Source organism: Branchiostoma lanceolatum, chromosome 1 (genome assembly GCF_035083965.1).
Source record: "Branchiostoma lanceolatum isolate klBraLanc5 chromosome 1, klBraLanc5.hap2, whole genome shotgun sequence".
In the NCBI taxonomy this organism is placed as follows: domain Eukaryota; kingdom Metazoa; phylum Chordata; class Leptocardii; order Amphioxiformes; family Branchiostomatidae; genus Branchiostoma; species Branchiostoma lanceolatum.
The window spans coordinates 34,929,584-34,937,831 of record NC_089722.1 but is presented as its reverse complement, the minus strand read 5'-3'; the positions used below and the strand labels follow the sequence as shown (position 1 = coordinate 34,937,831).

At 39.3% G+C, this 8,248-nt stretch overlaps 1 long non-coding RNA gene across 1 annotated transcript; it reads right to left on the bottom strand.

Annotated features, from left to right (window-relative positions):
• Positions 1-214: 214 nt before the first annotated feature.
• Positions 215-8,185, bottom strand: LOC136427630 (uncharacterized). Its single transcript, XR_010754482.1, has 5 exons — positions 8,021-8,185; positions 7,460-7,495; positions 3,600-3,634; positions 2,557-2,635; positions 215-1,492 (listed from the first exon to the last, which is right to left on the bottom strand). It is a non-coding gene; the product is annotated as an uncharacterized lncRNA (long non-coding RNA).
• Between the last annotated feature and the right edge of the window lie 63 nt (positions 8,186-8,248).

Here is an 8,248-nt window from a genome sequence, read left to right as displayed (position 1 = left end):
GTAGGTCACAATTTTCCCCAACAACCTCTGCTTGGAGAGTACCTGAAACGGCCAGACCCATAGATTTGCAAAATTAAGGTACAGTTTTATAATCATGTGATTATAAAGTGAAATTTGCAACATAAGTGTACGCGATCAAAACTCAAGTACATGTAATGCTTCTTCTGATCCCAAATATAGTAACAATATACCAATTAAAATAAAACCAAAGTCCTAAGTCTGGAATGTGACTTTATTGAAGGTTAACCCAGCCGACTTCTTGAAGGATGCCCTAGAGCTCCTGGCAAAGTTTCTCCACCAACAACCGTAGACTTTCAGTTGACAGTTTCATGAATGCCTCAGCTCCAGGACAGCCACAGGGAAGAGTCAGCAGGGGAAAGCTGACAAGAGTTTGTCAACTGGGAACTGAGAACTTTGAAGAAAATGTCTAATTGGCAAAACCTGTTTTGTAAAATGCTTTGCAAAAGCATTACAACTAGATGAAGCACTTATTATCTATACCATTTTTCAGAGTAAACAACTTGATGTTGTAATACATGTATAAATATCAATCTCTAATCAACATAATTAAGTAGACATACTGTAATCACTTATTTGCATAATTTCTCATTCCTGTTACAATACTAACCAACATTGCCATCTGAGGTTCAGAAGGTCAACTTGCAGATTTTTAAAGGTCAAACCAAGGAGGTTTAATCAGTTGGTCAAACAGTTCTGATACAACATGACATTACAATCAACACTCATTGTCTGACCATTTCCAGTATAGAGGTGTAGATGGGAGCATAGCAAATAATGTCATTATGGCATTTCTTACACTCGTCACCACATGTGATTGATAACAGAAAAGTACCATGATCTATAACGTTAGGACTTTGCTGTCTAGTTGGTGTCACTTATTCACAAAGAAATTTGTCTTATTCAGCATGACTGTAATACATGTACTGTTAAAAATCTATAATCATAACTCTATTAGAACACAACAATTGTTCCTTCATTCTTAGCCTTGTTTTACATCCAAGAGAGAACAAGGCTTTTTTTAGCTGCTACTCTTCATTTTCACTTTCAAATGACTATTAGCATCAACAACTTGGCAACATAATTCCTTACAATAATGTAGTTCTATGTATTTCAGATACTCACCAATTACACAAATCATATTGTCCCACTAAAATCCAAACTTCTCAGTTCCCAGCAAACTGCTGTGTGTTCATATTTTCCACCCCCTTTAGACAACCTAGAATATTCCACAATCATCAGGCACTAAGAATGATACCTCATTCATATGTACCTGTATCCTGTACCTCAAAAGTGGAATCCACCAAGTAGGTTCTAAAGGGAGGGAAAGTATGTTTCTCACAAACAGAGTTTATAGTTCGCCTTTCCCAACATCTTCAGGGACGTCATCACCTTCAGATTCCTTTTTGTAGAAGCCTTTCTCAAGGAGAAGATCTGAGATTTCGTCTGTGCTCATTGGTGCTAGGTCGATCTCCTGGGCAAGAAAAATTATAGAACAAATTAAGGCATGATGGTGTTACTGCCATGAAATTCTCCCCTCTTATAACACTTTGCACAATCCAGGGAGATGAGGGGGATAATGTAGCCTCAACTAGAGTATGACCTGCAGGAGATGCACATGTACCTACCTGTCATCATCAAGGGATTGACATACTATGAAAGTGGTGTTGTTACTTAAAGTTCACTCAGCACAAAAAGTTTGGAAACTTAAATTTGATCAATCACTTATTACATTATAAATTGTATAGTATTATGCATCAATGGAAAGATTATTCATTACCCTTTACCGTACCAATGTTGTCATCAGCAAATCTACACTCAAAGGTTGAACTTCAGAGCAAACTACTAAGTGAGTGCATCACAAAACATGAGTGCTGAAATTTTCAGGCAGCATATCTTATTTTTGAGAGTCAACAAGAACAAACACAAATACATTAAGTACAGTAGAAGCCACTTAATTCTACCTGTGTGGGTCATTAACCTTGCATAGGCATTACGTTGTTCACCATATTTTTCGGTGTCCTGGGAAGAAATGACATAGTCGTCTGAGACTATAACATTGGATTATTGCTAGCTTTTTTGACTGCATACGCTGCAATAATACACGGACAAACATAAAACCAAATCATTTTGAAGTGGCGTGTGGCAAGCATAATAATGGGATCCTTTAAGGAAATATTCAATGCACAGCAAACAAGGCCCCAGAGGCTAGAATATACGTTTTTGGTCTGAAAATGGCCAAAAAAACTCAATAAAATCATTTTAAAGGCATCTGTGAAATAAGAGAAGAAAAAAACAACATCTGGGGGTATGTGCTAACTCTACCTGCATACCAACTTTCAGCTCATTTGGTCCATGAACAACCAAGATGAATCCCTTTGAAGATTTGACAGGAGGTGGACAAGAAAGTAACATGACCAAAAATAATATATTTCACCCATACTGTCATGACTGTTGTATGGGTAAAATATAATTATACTGTGTGACTGGCTTAGATTGCCGTATACATGTACATTGTACCTTTTCCTGTTTCCTTACCTCCAGGACATCTCCCTCCTGACCTAAAAACAGAAGCACAGGACTCTTCCCAGCGATTGGCTTGAACTCCACATGGTCACTTGCATATTTTGTTAAAGAATTACTACTCTTAACTATACAGCCCATGAGACAATCCCTCATAGTCCTGACCTTATTCTAAATACTTCATTCAAGATTTCTGAGGAATTCTGCCTTGGTCATTATTTCATCACTGCACCTCCTACTGTAAGGACTGTTCAATGTGAAAAGTGCAGGGGGTCATGAAAGTGTGGTGAAATCATTAACAAATCAATGTTAAAGGGTGGGGTTGTCATCCAAAAATGGCATCTAATCATTATGTCTTTCAGCTATATACAGAAGTGATAAGATTAGACTGTTTACTGAAGGAGTAAAAGGCAGAGACTGTCATGATTCTTTTTTCCCAATAGTAAGGCCATGCCAATTTGTTTTGTTGCTTCTCGGAATAACCTGTCCTGTTTTTCCCATTTTGAAAAAAAAAAATGTTGGTCGCTATTCCGATTCACAAATCTTTACTCCTAATTTTACTATCTGTTCAGTTGTAAAACTCAATAGCCACTAAAATAGATTATTAAGGCTTGCACATGCCTAAAAAGTGTGGTCACATTGATCATAAGTTGTAATTTTTCATTTATTAAAACTATTTCTCAATATCAATCCATATATTACATGGAAAAAGGTAATGTTGTTACTAAAATTATAGTACTAGATCAAAGCAAGGTCAAAGAAAGGGGTGCATTGCATTAAAACAAGCCATACAAAGCTGAAACTTGAATTATCCTCTTATACTTTATATCATGTTAACCCTAATATTCACCCCAGACTATTTGCAAAAAAATTTATTTATATTTTTCCCTGTCGCTCCAGTTTTTTTCTGAAAAAAAATCCGAGAAACAAATAACATTGGTGTGGCCTAATGACGCACAATAGCTTAAGAATCTTCCCTGTATCTTTAAAGAAATGAGAAGTAAACTTTTGACCCTTGATATCTATGTGGTCACTAAGGATTTGTTGTGAAAGGATACAAGAGAGGCAGCACTTCATGGATGAACCTCTTCACCTGTATGTAACATACGTATATGTACATGGAAATACAACATACATTACAAATGTTATGCAATGATAAGGCTACTAAAAAAACTACAGATAATAATAATTACAAACATAGAAGATATCAAGGTGTGCAAACCTACGTTTGTAGCTTTGATCTTTATGCACATGGAAAACATAGTTTGGTTCTTTTCTTCTGGTAATCTCAACTCAACTCTATCCCCCACTCAAAAATCATGACCATAGAACACAAGATATCAAACACGGAAATCATAGGAGGACAGTCTAGGCCTAGGGGAGATTGGATATCCAACACTATTATATGGATATATTTCTGGGAATGGAAAAATCTGATCTTCTGAATGCGATGCAATTTCCATCCATTTCATGAATTTTCAATCAAAACTATCGTTGAATAAATTCATCAGTCACGTTTACTTGACAGTTACGAGAACATTCTTCGAACAGTGACTAGAAAATGGTAGCGAAAATACGCACCTCCAAATTTTCGACGACTCCTGTCCGTCTTGTTCACGGAGTGGCCTAGTCTCGCGAGAACACGAGACTAGGCCGAGACTTGTGACGATCTTCTTGCCTCCCCCGCCTCCTTGCGGAGCAAGGGTAGGTAGGACTTGGGCAGCTCCCAACCTCCGGTACGGTTCATCCCAGCGCGTTCCAACTGGATGTGGACTGCCTCTTTGATCTTCCTGTGAGCATTACGTGACATCGTAGAGATCGTAGATCTCGAGTCACGTAATGCTCACAGGGAGATCAAAGAGGCAGTCCACATCCAGTTGGAACGCGCTGGGATGAACCGTACCGGAGGTTGGGAGCTGCCCAAGTCCTACCTACCCCTGCTCCGCAAGGAGGCGGGGGAGGCAAGAAGATCGTCACAAGTCTCGGCCTAGTCTCGTGTTCTCGCGAGACTAGGCCACTCCGTGAACAAGACGGACAGGAGTCGTCGAAAATTTGGAGGTGCGTATTTTCGCTACCATTTTCTAGTCACTGTTCGAAGAATGTTCTCGTAACAATCAAAACTAGCTGTAGGCGTGGGTACTGGTACCGTGCATAGTACAAAACTGGTACTTCGTGCTGCAAAATATACGACCTGTTCCAAGCAGTCAAACAAATGTCATACTCGTGAGAAATAAAGCTTTATAAAACACTAGAAATTTGGGTCCACTATAGCTCGTATTTGTTAAGTAGAAAATGAACGGAAAAAAACAATGAAAACACCAGTGCTGCTGTATGTACGCTGCTTTTGTGCAAGTGTGTGGCCGTGATGGTGACAGCAAGGTGACAGCTAGGAGTCCCGAAGACACAATGTCCACATATTAATTACGCAGCTCTATTGTACTGTGATTGAGACTGTCCATGGAAAGCAAGTTTAATAGAGAGATGTTTAAGACACTGTAATTCAAAGTATACGGAATTTTGTTGATGGCCTTTGTTTTTGTCATTCCAATGATTTTTGCTATTTGCATTCACTGCCTGTTCAGTGATCATTTCTACAAAACTGAAATGTTGCATGTTTTGCTACATCACTGTTGCCTTTTGTCATATTTGTTTGAATTTGAATTTGAATTTTTTTACATGTAGCATTTAGCAGTCAGTTCCAGGTCACTCCCCATATGATGATGTGGCAGATCCTGTATGGATGATGTGTACTTGTGTGCACAGCAGTGGGGGAGATGGCAATAATCAATTTCAACAGGATACTGCACTTTACCAATATGAAACGTTCCCATCTTCATTCTGTTCACACAAGTGACACAACTATAAGGCAGGTACATGTAACGGGGGGAGTCCAAAGTCTCATAAGGTCCATATTCCGGTAAGGCTTTAAAAATCATTGTTGCGGAGATATGCATGGGTAGCTAGCTACACATGATAAGTACACCTAGTTATGGACTAAACCTTCATGTAAATAGCCACAAAGTCGGAGTATGTATTGAGGTTGGTAAGCCCCAACAGATAAAGAACGAAAAATGTGCACAAGTTTGATGACTCCGTGCAGGTTGACGAGTGAACTTTAACGAGAACATGGCCTTCAAAAGTCTCTTAAATTATTCATCGTAGAATACGCCATGTGAAAATATGTCACCACATGTATGAAGGACGTTTATTAAACTTTCCATTGAAATATACCTGAGTCTTGTCTTTGTTTTTAACCATGGATAATCAAAGATAAAATGACGAGAAATTTTTACAGTCGAATCCGCCATCTTGACTAATCAGGTGATTCTATGTTTGATTTTCAACTCGCCGCATTGGAAAAGATTACGTAAAGAAGAAAATGGAACATGCGTATAGGATAATCTTGACTGTTGGGTGCAGTCAAACTAGAGTGTAAAATGCTACCATTAAACCAAATATATGTCACAGTAGAGATGGCGATTCAGGACAATCGGCGATTGTCCTAGGACAGATCGCGATCGCTGTTTGTCCTAGGACAGACTGCGATTGCGATCTGTCCTAGGACAATCGCCGATTCTACTAGTAGAGATTGCGATCGCAATCTGTCCTAGGACAAACGGCGATTCTACTTGGACAAGTTTGCGATCGCGATCTGTCCTAGGACAATCGCTGATTCTACTAGTAGAGATTGCGATCGCAATCTGTCCTAGGACAAATGGCGATTCTACTTGCCTGGACAAATTCTGACTAGATGGAAATGCTTTAGAAAATAGAATGAATCATTGCACAACATTTCAATCAGGTTTAGCATACTACCTACATTTCATAATTATCAACTATTTTAGGTGAATTACTTCATATTTTATAATGGATGAATGAGTATGTTTTCTGATAAAGTAATTTCTGATAAAGTTGAGTGACAAAATTTTGATAATGTGTGAAAGATGTCAGTTGGAAGAAGGTGATCCAACAATGTTTCAGTATGCAAATTTTGAGGTGTCAAGATATTACTCACAGTTTCACACCTAGTGAATTCACAACCATAGGAGAACAATAACAATTGTAAAGTGTTAAAACAGGTGTCAAAATATCAATCTCAGAATTTGTAGATACTAAATGAAATCATGGATTATACAAGATATTGCTGTTTCCTTTATTAGTATATCTTAGCATCATTAAGTTTGGATCGCCGTTTGTCCTAGGACAGATTGCGATCGCAATCTCTACTAGTGTCCTAGTAGAATCGGCGATTGTCCTAGGACAGATCACGATCGCCGTTTGTCCTAGGACAGATTGCGATCGCAATCTCTACTAGTAGGATCGGCGATTGTCCTAGGACAGATCGCGATCGCAGTCTGTCCTAGGACAAACGGTGATCGTGATCTGTCCTAGGACAATCGCCGATTGTCCTGAATCGCCATCTCTACTGTGACATATATATCTGTACAGCTAGTCACAATAAGAATTATATGACTGTTGCAAGATCTAAGCTTGTTTTTGATGGTTTCACGGTAAGATGTACGAGGATAAAGGCATGAGCATTTCCATAAAACAGTCAGCGCACTATGGTCTCCCCCATAATATTGTTTATAAGTTTGTTTTGGCCAACCTTAAAAGGTGTTCAAATTTATGTTGACTAGGGGTGGGTACCATGTACTGGTACGTTAAAAATGGACCAGAAAAAACTGTTGGACCAATTAGAAAATGAACAGTACATATTGGCTGGCGGGCATACGTTTTATGGCTTACCTGAAATTTCTGTACCAATACCCATTCCTAGCCTAATGTAGCTGGGTGCCATACTAGTTAGTTTACCGGGGCTTCCATCCTCTACCCTACATATAACGTTAGGTAAATTAACTTCAATGTAGGATGGCACCCTAATGTTGGAATTCAGACAAGACAAAGCTCTGCACACCTTGGGGAGCCTGTTCAACCGTCATCCACTGCAACTCTGAAATATAACGCAAACAAGAGTCACATTATCATGAAGGATATTCTTTTACCAGCGTATGAAACCGACGTATGAAACGCCGATTTTTGACCCTGAGCGCTACCTGTCTTAGGGCCATCTTGCTACAATTGTGTAAGGTGGGGTGCAGATAGGTGCTCTACGTGTACCAACTACATACCAACCAAGTGAGTATTTATCGGTGAAGTAGGCAAGGCCTGTGTTGTCACCCTCTGTTACATGTATGTTAAAGTTCAAACTTTGGTTCAAGATTTACACATTATGTGGACTATTCTTGCTTTGTTTGATGGTACATGGCCTTGAACGTTTGTAAATGTTATAACATAATTTTAGCTTTTTGTCAATATTGATGTCCAGTGGAGTGAAAAGGGATAATGACACGGAAAACTTTTTGGGGACGTGGCCACACTTCAAGTCCAGCAGAAATATGAACACCAGCTTCTCACCTGTACTAAAGTGTGCAACTTTAGTTTTTTTTTTTTTCAACTGGTCTGTTCTAGACCTTACCTCTATCCTGGCGCTGTGGTATTCAGTAGCCGCGTGTGTCTGCTGGGCCAACACGGCCAGACAGACCGCTAGAAGTAGCAGGTACGTCCGCATTTTCACCTGTACAGACTGTCGACCTGCAACGTTACCTGTCCGCCCTGCGCCGGAAATGCCAACTTACGCCGGAAACAGTAGGGCACGGAAGATGCCACATTTACAGGGGTCAGTGTGTTTCTACACTATGAAATG